At 38.0% G+C, this 13,757-nt stretch overlaps 1 protein-coding gene and 1 long non-coding RNA gene across 6 annotated transcripts in view; one reads left to right on the top strand and one right to left on the bottom strand.

Moving 5' to 3' along the window:
- TTC7B (tetratricopeptide repeat domain 7B) overlaps positions 1–13,757 on the top strand; it is a 145,691-nt gene that overhangs the window by 122,045 nt on the left and 9,889 nt on the right. The gene's annotated exons all lie outside the window — the stretch shown is intronic.
- LOC104153785 (uncharacterized) overlaps positions 5,255–13,757 on the bottom strand; it is a 105,330-nt gene continuing 96,827 nt past the window's right edge. For both annotated transcript variants that reach the window (XR_696333.2, XR_011141618.1), the window contains exon 3: positions 5,255–9,288. This is a non-coding gene — a long non-coding RNA (uncharacterized lncRNA). The remainder of the gene's footprint in view (positions 9,289–13,757) is intronic.

Below are 13,757 nucleotides of genomic sequence, written 5' to 3'. Positions count from 1 at the left end.
TCGAGGCTTCATTTTTACTAGATGTTATAACAAATGGTCCGAGGATGGATTCCCTGCCCTAAATTGTCAGTTCAAATAACTGACATGTAAAGAGTTGAGGAAGGGGAGTAGAGTTGCATACCATTTGTGTAAGATGTGTATATCAAGCACTGGAACAGGTTACCGAGAGAGGTTGTGCTGTCTCCATCCTTGGAGATATTCAAAACACAACTGGACACAGCCCTGATCAACCTGCTCCAGGTGACCCAGCTTGAGCTGGGGCTTTGGAGTAGATGCTCTCCAGAGGTCTCTTCCAGCCTCACCTGTTCTGCAATTCTGAGGCATAACCAAGACAAAGTTTGTAGATAGAGGTAATGACTTTCATTAGGCGAAATGATAGAAACACTTGTTTGTGGGCAAAGTCTTGTTATAGCCTTCCTTATTAGGAAGACTTTTCTTATTTTTCTATATCTATGTAATCTATAGAAATCTATAAAAAGATAGATTTATTTCTTTCCACCCTCATTTATGTATGTTTCTCATCAAAAATCATGGAAGGAAAGAGCAAACATTAATATTTTTATTAACTGTATCCACTAGTCTAATAAGTGGAAATATTAAATAGTATATGCATACATTGTATGCTACAAACCTGCCTTGGTAATATTTTGGATGCATCTTGCTGTCTTTGCACTTCAAAAGTGAGGGGCTGCCTAACTCTATGCCATGTAACCTACAGCCTGTTCGTGTGATATGGCTGGGGAATGTCCATAGAAAAGTGACAATGAAAAAACCAAGAAGCATCTGTTGGTAACTTCACAAATAAGTTTTGGGCTTCTGGCTCTCTCCTGCTGGTTTTCTCACAGGAGACTCAAGAATACTGTAATGATCTGCATCGGTGCTTCTATAGACAAAGGTGTGTTAAAGAACAAAAATGACTTTTTACAGTAGTTTACATGGAAGGTTCATACTTGTTTCATATTACTAAGTAGAGGTTATGCTTTTACCAGTAAGCTATTGAAAGCATTTGATTACGGCATAATGAAAAATGTACCTTTTAAAGGCTGTTTTTGTAGGTGTTAGAAACAGTAATTCCAAATTAAGTCCTTCCAGGAAAAAAATCAGGGGACATGCTTGTTGCTAGGGTTGTGCATGTCCAGTTTTGCTGAGAGATACAAGTTCAAGAATCCACTTACAAATTTTAGATATGATAGAAAATGAGCTTCTAATTAAAAGAAAAAATCCCCATCATTTTATGTATTTTACCATCCAAAGGCCTTAGAATCATTGTTTAGGATTTGTTAATAATGAAATATTCTGAGTAATCTTTGCCCTTCCCTCCATGCCTTTTACTGGGTTACTGACCACCAACAAGAGAACGGAGTATGTGGAGAGCCAGATCTTACTCATGGGAAAAATCAGCAAGGGAGACTAACGTAACAGAACAAAAATGTCACCAGTCTCAGACTAGTAATTCAGGATATAGGGCCAGAAGGCCCTATGTCAGTAAAGTGCTACTATGTGCTCTTAACATAAACATTTTCCTTATTTAAGTAATGAATAAAACAGAAATGATAGAAGCTCTGAAAGAATTTAAGTGTATGCTGTACTCTGGTGTTCTTCATGGTCTGTTATAACCCTTTCCGTGGATACTTGCTGGTGCTTTTTTTGCACGCGTCTCAAAGATGCAACTTTTATTTTGCTCTGCACGATTGCTTTTTGATACAAGAGTTGCTTTACAAAACACTTTTTAAATAGGTCACTCTGCTGCGCTCTACACTGGGCTAATTATGATTGTTTTGCTTCCCTGAGCATTTTTGTGCTCATCGAATTTATTAAAGTGTTACTTCATAGCTGGAGCTGAGAACTTACACGGCATTCAAAGCTGTGTGGCACCTGGTATGCATGGCTCTCCTGCCTATATGTAGTCTCTAAGGGCTTTTGCTTGCAGGCAACATCTGGCACCTAATCATTTATAATTAAATTTCATATAATATTTTTAAAGGATTTATTTTGGGGACAACGTAAAGGATACAGTAAAAAGGGCTGCTGAGAGCAGCTATCCTCAACTCGCTTTAAAAAGAGAATGAACTAATTATACTTTTTTTTTCCTGAGAAAAATTCTGTCACAGAATTCTGTAGGTAAAAACACATCAACTACAAGAAAAATATTTATGGCATGAAGTCACCTACCCTGTTCCCTTTTTCTTCTTGTGCTGCATAACTTGCGTACTGGAGAAATATATTTAAAAGCTATAATCAACAGCAATCTGAATGAGACAAAACATTCTATGTATACTTTTCAAATACCTGACATAGCGTTATTAATAAATGTGTGTGAAATAACTATTTCTAGTTGTTATGTGAAGCTTTGTTGTTGTAAGATGCAGTTATGTGAGATTTTGTTCTTCAGCCAAGTCTCCTATGATAACTCCTGTGCAGCTTTACAATAATATGTTATCAATGCCTATATTTTGCTATAAATCTCTTGCAGCTCTCAGGTGCATTTCTAGTTGGTTGATGAGATTACCTTTTTATCTGTATTTATTTTACATCTATCAAAGAGGCTTGGCTTGTTTAATGTATGCTGTTTCCCAAGACAAGCGACTGCTCTCGAGGGGACCAGAGGTTACCTACTCAATTATAATGATTCCTTATTTACGGCTGGAAACTATAACTTGTTCCTAAGAATTGTGCTTTATCTTATGCTTGTGAAGGAGAAAGTGGCCTACGTCAATGCAAAAGTAGAGCTCTAGAAACAACTGTCCCTCAGGAAAAATTTTTTAGTTTTTTTTTTTTTTTTTTGCCAGGGTTATGTCAAGCAGCTGCATTTCAAAGATAAGTTGTCTACTCTGGCAGAGTTTTCTCTGCAGATCTACAGTCTGGAACAACCTTTTTATGTCTATCTCTCCAACTCATCTTATTTCAAATTTTATTTGATGACCTCTTTTCCATTTGCTGAAGCTTTACTTCTCTGCTAGTCAGTATTCTATTTAGCAGTTCTTTTCCTGCTCGTGGTTTGTTGTTTAAAGATGAGTTGGGTCTTGCACTTTGGAGGATTCAACTAACTTATTATGTGTAAAGAGTCTAGTACAAATCCTCCAAAATTAGTGTTCTTTAAACATGGGCTGACTGGTTTTAGATGGAGTTAAAGAATTGGTCTTTAAGCTTAGGGAGTAAATGTCAGGCTATTTTTTTTTTTCCACTCAAATGGTCTAACTAATAGAATAAAGCAACTGTTTCGGTGAGCTTTAACTCCATGGGGAAATCTTCAGTGTAATGTTTTGTCTGACTTGCAGAACTGTATTCCTTTATAAGATTGAGTGGTTATTTTCTATTATTCTTTTATATTATAGTGTATTTTCTGACAGGCACCAACAAATAACAAAAACATTATGTGCAACAGCTCTCCTTGAGAAAGCTACTATATCCTGATTTCTCAGTAGAGGAGTTTCTTATACTGTTTGATATGGAGACATGTCTTAGACTGGCCACCTTGAGTACTGCATTCGTTATCTTTGCTCACTAAAATGAGGACATGTTTTCTCTGAGTAACAGTAACTGCTGTCTTCTGTTACTAGAGTTGGGAAATAGGAGATGAGAATGGTCTTTTAAGTAAAACCACTGTGGCCATAATTCTGGACCGTGGGAAATCTTCACTCAAAACCTTTGGATGGCCTTCTTCTGTGCCGTAACTTTGTTACAACCACATTTCATCAGCACATTCTTGATACGTATGTGCTAAGACTGTAAATTAAACTAAGGTTTGGCCCTGAGCCCAAACCTTGAAGTCTGCTAACCTTATCCATCCCTATTTGTAAATGAGTCATTTCCTTCTCATCTCCAGTTCGCTTTGTTTTCCTGTGTGCCACTGTACTGATACTTCATTGAAATCCAGTCAAAATATTTCTACAATATTTTTCTTTGGCTGGAATCGTCTGTCTCATCAAATACTGTGCCATACTAGCTTAGCGTCTAACCTGTGATAAATACGTAGTGTTTTATTCCACTTTTCCACTGTTGCCATACTGTTAACCATTCTTTCCTTCAACAGTTGTTCCAAGGCCTTGCATGTGATTGAGTGGTAAACATGTTAAGTTTCAAGTACATTTGCTCTGAAGTATATATTATTTATTCAAAAAGTGGGGAAAATATGATATAGAGGTTGTGACTTACCTAGTGTTTAATATGATACAAGGCTCCTGGTTTCCATTTCTGTGCATCATATTCAGGAGCGTCACTCTTAATTTCCGTGCTTATTCTCTCCAGTCCATTTGATCCCTGGAGAAAATGATTCTCCCCATGAGGATCTCGTATGTACCGATTAATCATGTTAGAGCTCTTTTTTGGCAGCAGCATCAATATTCCTGCTGCCTACTAAGGGTGCTCCAAGGGGCATTCTTGTAGGTTTTCCTTGTGAAGTGATCGACAGACTTTAAGAAGGTTTCTTATTTATGTTATTTAAATTTAATACTCTATCACTGGTGGATCTCCTATTTAAATGTAGAAGATCCAAGCGGCTATATCATTTATCAGTGGAAGTGGCCTTTTGTGATCGTTATTGTCTTTGCATGCAGTGAAGGCGTACGTGGCATCTCCTTGATAGCAATTGTAGTTCTCACCAAGTAAAATGAGGCCCTTGTCCCAAATTCACTGCGGAACTTCTAATACTTTTTAATAATAAATCAGTTCATTTGCCTACATCTCCCTTTCCCAAACTATCCTCCTTTCTGGAAGATCCTGTCAATATTGGCCTAGTTTTGTTCCATGAATGTAATTATTCCCAAGTCATTGCACCTGAGACTTCTGGTGAAGAAAATGTCTGCTCTGGTGCAGAGACTTTCCAAGTGGATAGCAGACTGTTTCAGAAATATCTATGGCGTCAGTACTTCAATTCCTATTTGATCCAGTTTTGAGAGCTCAGTCAAACTTAGCACCATGTTATAATGATGTTGTTTTACAGGCAATAAAGGCAGATTACCTCTGTAGATTACTCTTGCTTATCGTACTAGGTATTTGTGCTTGGTGAGAACTTCAGAATTCAAGAAAAGCCTGCTTGTAACTAGCACAGGACGTGAAGTTGTGACTGTAGTGATCTGAAGGAAAAAGAATTACTGTTTTTGCTATAATAGGCTGATAATTTCTCTCAGATGTTCTGTTCAGGTCCATGCTTTGATGCACCCTCTTGTCTTACAGTCAGGCTTCTGCCTGGATTTAAAGAGAAAAGAGCTAAGTCATATCTATGCCCTTGGAAGAGATTTATGGTTGGTGACCGCATGTAATACTCTTGCATATGGCTGCATGTTGGATTCAAAGGATCAGTATTATATATTACATTTGAAGCTTAGGTTGCTTATTTGTTCTAATTATTGCCATTATATGCATCATATATACTTGAGTGAGAGTTCTCAGCCTAGCTTTTTCCTGTAGAGAGGTGATAACCTCCGGAAGGGTATCTCTTTGGTAAAGCAAGGCAAACCACAGCTCAGCTTCCACTCTGAGTGGGAGGTATACAAGAGATGGCAGTTTACTAACTTCACAATTCTTAAGTTTGTCAAAATGGATGTAATTATTATTTTTCCAGATGTTGAGGCTGAATATAGTTTTGTACTTGCATTGTTTTAAAATGCACCTATCAGAGTCTCTGGAAGTTAATAAAGCTCTATACGTGACAATACATTACAGCCTCTTTCCCCTAATCTCTGACCTGGGACGTAATTGTCAGTGTCCAGCTTTACATATTTGTGACTTTTTCTTGCAAATTTGAGAAACACTGGCTCATATTATGGGCTGTTGTAGTGCTTTAAGGAAGTTGGCTTTCAAGGAATAGCCTTGAATTGCTTTTTAAAGTTACTTTTTATAAACAACTTTTCTTTCACAGGGAAAAGAGGTACTAGCAAAGCACTGAGATGTTAAAAAGAAGTGTACCAACCCATATATCTTCATATAGAGGATTTGACCTTGAAGTTCTGGCTTACCTCCAGCTTTGCAGCTAATGATCAGATAAAGTGAGCAAAGCAAACCACTAACAAAGCACCTATTTGGCAGCAATGCAAAAACACAAATATTGTTCACACTGTATTAAAGGTAATGCACTGTGAGGAAAGAATACAGCCCAAAGTGCTGTGCAATATAGCTCGGTTTAATTAGGCCCATTAGGATGTGCACGTTTAATGGTTCTTACAATTTTTTTTCTAAAAACTTTGAATTGGTGGCATTTAATATAGAAAAATCCTGAAGGTTTCAGGTGCTTCCCTCTTATTCCAGGAACTAAACTTCATTAGTGCAGTTATTAATGTTCTTTTTACAGATGTTTCAGTTTCAGTTCTTTTCCAGGTTGTGATTCATTGATTATTGTTCTTAATCAGTGGTACTGGTGAAAAGATTTGTTGCTGCTATGTGTGGTCATTTCTCTCAGCCGCTACTGATAGACTGTTTGTAGCACATTGAACTTGCTTTTTATAACTGATTTCCTTAGGAAGTGAGGTTTATCAAATCACTGTTATTTATGTATTTTTGGCATACCTTCTAAATTCTTTAGCAAATTTCGTCTGGATAGAAGAGGAAATAATTTTAAAAGAATTAAGCTAGTGCAAGTTTTGTGAAAGTAGAGACAAGAAGAAAGGCGACCAAGTCTACTTCATAAAAGTATTTTATTAGACATCAGCAAGTCCATATGAGAGAATCTACAGATATTACAGCTGTACAAACATAAGACAATCATTAGAAAACAAGAACAGGCTTCATTAGGATCAGTACTCATGGAGCTAAGTGCTAAAAGTTAACTTTTAAAAAGGATTCAAGAACATAACATACTGTATTCTGCTGCATTATGTTAATTGGCTAAACCACTTGGTAGCGTAACTTATATTTAGACAAAATATTCCATCGTGAGTGTTATGAAACAGAAGTGTAATGCAAGACCTTATCAGTGAAAGATCATAGAAGTAAAAAAGAAAAAAAATGCACATTCAATATTTCTTCTAGAATACAGTCAGCGTGAAAGTAGTTTCTATATCTGGATGGACAAAGGTTTTGTTAGGTAGCTCTTCAGAAAAATACTTACCTTCCAGAAGAGGATATTGGACCTACTAAAAGAGAGATCTGCTTTTGCCTTGATTTCTGAATTGCAGTTTCTCTGCTGGGAAGTAGTTTTTGCTGCATTAAAATAAGTCATTTTGTTTAAAGACTGGTTTAAGTATAGAGACTTTTGTTTAAAAACAAAACCCTTTATATGCTAAATGAGGGGGCTGGTAATACATTAAGGCAGATCTTGTCAAGTGGTTACAAACGTGCAAAAGATGAACAAGCAAATCTCTAGTAGCTGCAGAGTCATTTCAATTTACAATTTTTTTTTTTTTCTTCCCCCGTGGTCCATGTTACAGTTCATCCTGACAGCTGACAATAGCATCTTTGGGATTCTGTCTGGTTTTTAATTTATGACCATTTGAAAAAGTCGTTTAGCCACAATGGCTTCGGAACAGATGGTGTTATGAGGATCACAGACCTGAAGACTTACCAGAGGGCTATGAAATGCTATGACACTAGTGCAGTCTGTGATGATGCTTTGTCATGTTAATTGAATGCCTAGCCAGAAGCTGGTAGGTTACAGTTGCCAGAAATAACTGTTCTTGATGTAAAGTCTAAAACAGTATGAAATGCTGTCAAATCTATTAAAGTAATTGATGCATCAAACTTAATTTCCTTTAAAATTGTGATATGATAGGATAAGCAGCTGGTGATATCTGTGCTGAAAATAAATGGTGCAGCTTTAGTTTGGGCATCCTGAAGGCATTTCGTTTGCTGCAGAATCAAACCATAAGCTTCCTAAAATTGTAGGAAGTCTTATTAGTAGGTGAAGTCTTTCTGCTCTGTGCACTTCATTCAGTTTAATGCAACATTTACATCTGAATGTTTTTCCTAAGATAAAATCCCTATATGTTTAGCACAATGGCTGGTAAGAAATTTTCATATTCACCCTACACTCAGCAGCTGCCTAAGTTTCATTTCAGAATTCCCACCTTCCCCCCACCCCAGCCCACACTATTGCTGTAGCTCTTGTCCTCAAGAGTGGAAACTGCCAGTCTGAATTTCAGCTTTTAGCTCAATGAGCATTAACTTCTCAGTTTGCTTACTCTGATCAAATCATAACTTCATGTGGGAATGGTTTTTCTGTCATTCTTGTGCTCTTCCTGCCAACTGTGCTCCAATGAACTAGAAAAGTGACTCAGATGGACAAGATTCTGATGCCCTTGGAAGCAGGCTTCAAATCTATTCCAGTGGGCCGTCAACTGACGGTAGCAAACCAAAGGAAGGGCATGAGGGAGAAAAAGCAATCAGAATTGCACCAGTTTTCTGGGCAGATTCCAGCCTTGGGCACTAACTTGCACAGTTCAGAAAATGGATTTCAAGAGCCTTAAACTAACTGCAGCAGTGCTATGTCAATCAGTGCATTGATGGAAAACCACTTATAAAAAGTCCATAACCATGTAAACTAATATTTTGCCTCAGGTTTGAACAGAAGTGAGATATTTATCATGGTTGGCAAAGGCAGAATTGGTAAAGGAAATGAAAGTATGGAAATAGAGGTAAGTGCAGCTCTTAAAGCGTTCGGTGGCAGAGGGGTGCGGAGGAGTTGACCAGAATTCTGTAAGAACTCATAGATGAAATAAATCATTAGTCCAGAAATATTTAATGAAACTTAAGCTAACGCAGGATTACAGAAGAGTAAGTATGGTTCATATGCTTGGAAAGAACAGTTAAAGGAGAAAGGCCTTGGTTGCATTAAAAGTGGCATTTGGAGACTCTTCAGGCCTTGAGTAATAGAACTGTGTTGACACTCACAAATATAAAGTGCAAGAACAGAGGGATGGAAATGATGGGAAGACAGAGAGCTGAGAGTCCTAGCTGATCTGTTCGCAAGACCTACATCTTCATTGTTCCCAAGTTGGCAGAGTCCAACATGGGACATCGTTTTCTGTCCTTTTTTTTCTTCTTCCCTTATTAAAAGGGGTGATGTTCATGCTGCACTAGTCGTGTCATGTCCCCTAGATATGAAGACTGCCATGCCCAGCAAAACCACCTGAGGCTGACCCACAGGACTGGTGTACCCGCAGTGCCAACTCAAGTACAGGTTTCACTTGGAGCGTTCTCCCAGGCTGGCCCGGTGATTCTCTTGTGCCCGAGGAATGTGGCTGGATGGCAAAACTGGACTGGAGCTTGGCGTCAGGGTTGTTCTTGTACACAGTGAGCGCTTAAGTGATTGTCCGGTGACAGAACTGTAGCAGTGGAAAGTCTTCAAAGCGTTTCCTGTGGGGAATGGGAAAGTTTAGAAGGACCAATAAAGACTTTGCTTGATCTGAAAAACCATCAGTAATAAATATATGCTCCATGTAAATACATGACATAAATTAGCATAATCAAAGTAAAGCAAGGTGACATTTGCTGTAGAACAACAACAACAACAACAAAAAAAAGGCAACTAGGAAAATAATTGGGAAGATAATTTGATTCCTAGCAATTAAAGTCTAAACACTATGGAACTTGGTACTTTTTAAGAAGAAATTCTATACTGAGGTTACCTGTAACAACAGGGATGCAAAATGAATGACCTAAGAAGTCCTTCCTTTTACTCCTATTAAGTAAATCCAAAATATTTTATTGTTGGTAAGTTTTAAGTAAAAAGTGAACAGTAATCCACAAAGATTCACAAAGAGAGACTTATGAAAAAGCCTTATAGGTTTATATGGACTTGAACTATTAAAGACAGGTGAAACTGAACCTCTATTTTTGTGTTTGCTTCCAAATCAGCGGTAGAAAAAGCTGATTTGTTGAAGTATTTATTCTTCTTTTTTACTTTTACTGTTTTTTCCCCAGAATACATCTTTTTAGCGTTTCTCTCTTTAATGGTACAGTACCATTTTTCTTAAGTTTTAAAAGTGTCATCTTTAAGTATATTCAATTTCTTAGTGTTTTGTTTAACAACCTGCCAAGATAGTGTTATATTTTTTTTCTTTTGTTTTTCTAAAAGTGTTAAAGGCCCTTTCTTAGCCAATGGTTAGCATTTGGCTGTTCTGACTTCTGCCTGATGGGGCACAGATGGGTGTGCGTATGGCTTCCGTTCGTACTGAAAATATCCTTCCCTTAAAGACGGATCAGTTTAGCAGTGGTTATCTACAGCTTCCTGTTTCAGTTAAAATCTGGGGAGGTGAGAAGAAGGTGTATTCCCTCTCATCCCAGCAGATTTCTGCAAAGTTCCACGTAGATGTCTCTTCCCGTAGTGGGACATGGGATTTGAGGAGCAGGTGGCATTTCAGATCTGCTTTGGCTGTGAGGGGAAATGGTCTGCATCTGTTGGGAGTGCTGTACCCCTCATAGCCTCTCTTACTAGAAAAAAGCACAGAATTGTTTCCAGTACTGTTGGCTTTGTTAAGAATTCCTTTATCTTTCTGTTTTATTAAAAACAAACTCTTTCTTAGAGATTGTTAAAATGTTACTTTGGGTTGATTGATGTTATTGTAGTATCAGTCTAGTATGGGCTACCCTGTTGTTATAATGCCTTTGAAACCATGTTGTTAGCCATAGACTTAGTTACAACGTATGTAGGTATGTAGCTCTGTGTGCAAGTCTCTTCGGCTAAGGGCAAAAGTAAGAAAAATGTGAATGATGTGCTTTAATAATCTTTGCATTTATATTCCTATTTTATTTTACTAACAAGAGGACTTGCCATCTTATACTGTAGTTCTGACTGAATATTTATTACAGCATTTATCAGAATATGTGAGAGCAATACAGATACATAAATGTGAAAATGATAGTTCAGAAGAATATTGTTCACTTCATTTTCTGAAGTTCTTTCTATAGTCTCAATAGTTCAGAAAAATAAACGGTGTTATCTCCAGTATCGAGTGTGGACAAGGATGGACTACAAGTACTAGCCTTGAAAGTAAAGAGACAATCTAACCAAAAAAACTCCAAAGTACTCAGGCTTGAACTAAGTACTGTAATTCCACCTGTTCTATTAACATTGTAACCAGAAAACCTAGTACAGCGTTTGGAACTGTGTGTGGTTGTTGGTTGGTTGGTTGTGCTTTAGTGTGAACTAGCTGTTGCCCTAACTTTAGTCTGATTTATTCATTAGGCCATTTGATAGATTTTTTTTTTATCATTATTTCCAGAAGTCGTGTATCACCTGAATGTTCATTGTGGTTTTATAGAAAAACTTTTATGAGGAATAACACTAATATATTTAACTTCATACTTAAATATTTTAATGTTAGCTTCTACAAAGTCATTGCTTACTATTTTTTATTATTTATTCTTTAGTGGTATCAATATTTTAATAATGTCAGGAAATTTTGGTTATACTTCTGTCCAGTAATGATAATTTTGCATGGAGCACAAGCTTTCAAACCCAGGAACCTTCAGATATGCTAGCCTGAAATCTAGTCTTTAGGCAGCGGAGTAAGGACACTGAATTCACAGAAACCTCAATTCCTGTGAAGTCAAGGTTTTGCTCAGATGCTTGAATTTGGACTGAGTGGACGGACTTTGAGGCTCCTCGTTTCGAGAATCTTGGTCTGAGGCTGTTTTTTCCTCTACCCTGTTCTGCGTTTGTATTGTCTTTGGAGGATTTTTTTTTTTTCTTTTCAGATATTGAAAATATCTCTATGTTGTTTGTCCAGGGTCTGGAGTAACAGAAATATGATTTTCTCTATTTCTGACCCTTTGACTCAGAACTTGGAAAATAACGGCATCAGTAACAAGCAACACCTTGGAGTCTCAGTAGGTAGCATGATGATGCTGTGGTAAACCTAGCTTTTTTTTTAAAACCAATGTTCAAATACAACCACAGATTGTACTATTAAAATGGTAGTTTTTTCCTATAGTGAATATACTGTAATTAAGATATGCACTTGTATCTATAAAATGTTTAAATAGAGGAAAAGAGGTGAACCTATGAAATAGCACACGTGAGGGATCCCATGCAGTTTAGTGCTTATGCTTAACAGATTGCGTTCAAAGGTCTAGGGTAGACTTCCGTTTCAGATGTGTGGTCTTGAAGGACACTATGCGTTTCACGTATATAATGAGGAAAGTTACCTTTCCTCATTTGCGCGTGACTACGCTGCAGGCTGCCGGGAGGCGAAGGCGACGCCATACCACGTCGCCTGTAGTGCTGCCTCGTGCTGTAACGTTTGGGAGGAAATTTCAAACATCGGCAACAGATGACAGATCCTCCAAATTCAGAACTGGCCATCGTCTGCGGACTCAGGCTGTGCTTAGCTAGTCCATGGTAGCAGTGGTGCTATAGTGCTTGCCAGAGCTGTGGTGATCGGACTTTTAAAGGTAGAACTGTAGTGTCTGTACTGCGATTGTAGATACAGCCAGTGAAATAGGCCCTCGGTACAAATTTCAGATGGAGATAAAAAGTTAGATGATCCCTGAAATAATTAACTTTTTCACTCTGTAAGTAAGGTGGGGTTTCTTTGCTTCCAATACTTTTGCTGTAGCCAAATTCATTCTTGCACTACAGCCTGGTAGTAATTCTATCTTTATATGATATGGTGCTCACATAAACTGTAAAGCAAAACTACAGCAGCAAGATTATGTTGTCTTTAATAGGAGGGGGAAGAAAGTCTCTCAAGGGCTTCCGTTTTGGTAGAAGTCTGCGATCAGCAGTTTAAAAAAAATAAATAAAACAAAGCAAAAAACCAAAAAACTTTCCATTTTGAAACATCCTTCATCAGCAGCTGGGAGCAGTAATGAACAAAAAGGCAAACGCATTCCTGTTAGAAGGGGTCAGGCGTTTTCAAGGGGGTTATAAATACACAGATGCACCAACGACCACGCGTGTTCATCATTTCATGCTGGCAACGTAAAGTTCAGCGAGCAACAAAGCCAAAGTTGTTGTTTTAAAAATCTGTTGCCAAGCAGTAGGTTTGCTCCTAGCAACAAGTGTTTTGCAGCGGGGAAGCAATCGGATACCTTAGGGGGTATGTTGGGATTGGGGGGAGGGTAAGGAAATAACAAGCGAGGGCTGGGCGCTCGCTGGGGCCGTGGCTCGCGCGCGGCGGCTACGTTGCTCTCTGCGCTGGGCGATATTTTAGGGTAGGCAGTGAACAAAAATGTTGGCTGCAGGCACGGCTTCATGTTTGTTCATCACTCGCTTTGGTTTAGCGAGTGCTCTGCTGTAATGTCATTAGCTGGTTGTCCTCATTTAAGAAAAAAAAATCGAAACAGAGCTGCTAGGACGGGTTGCTTTGTGCACACTTGAACAAATACCCTTTGCAGTGTTTAAAAGCCTTTCATTGTTAAGAGAATGAGGTAGGTAGTTCGGCGTTCTGCGTTTTGGGAACAAGTGACTTGTACTCCCCTCCTCCAAGACAAATATTTGTATTTTGAAGCAGCATAAATCTAAACTGAGGCTCACCATATTTAGCTTGTAATTCAAAAAAAAAAATTTTTAACAGAAAATCATCTCTATTTGTAAGTGTTTGCAGTTAGTCAAATTGTTGAATCTGAAAATGTGAAAACCCATCAAAATCCCTGACATTGCAGGCACAAAACTATGTTTATTCATCGCTTTTCTGATGGAATGGCTTTTTTTTTTCCCTCTCCTTTCAACTGATGCAGTATGTGAGGTTTTTTTCTCATTTGCAGAAAATAGCTGCTTACCATGATTAAACATGCAACTGTTTGCGGTATTCTCCTTCCAAAGAAGGAATGAATAAATGATTTCCTGTGCCACGTCATGCTTCCTTTAGATGGGCATGTTT

The sequence above is a fragment of the Struthio camelus genome, chromosome 5 (genome assembly GCF_040807025.1).
Source record: "Struthio camelus isolate bStrCam1 chromosome 5, bStrCam1.hap1, whole genome shotgun sequence".
Taxonomy (NCBI): Eukaryota; Metazoa; Chordata; class Aves; order Struthioniformes; family Struthionidae; genus Struthio; species Struthio camelus.
Note: the sequence above shows the minus strand (reverse complement) of the source record. Positions and strands in the feature narration are given on the sequence as shown.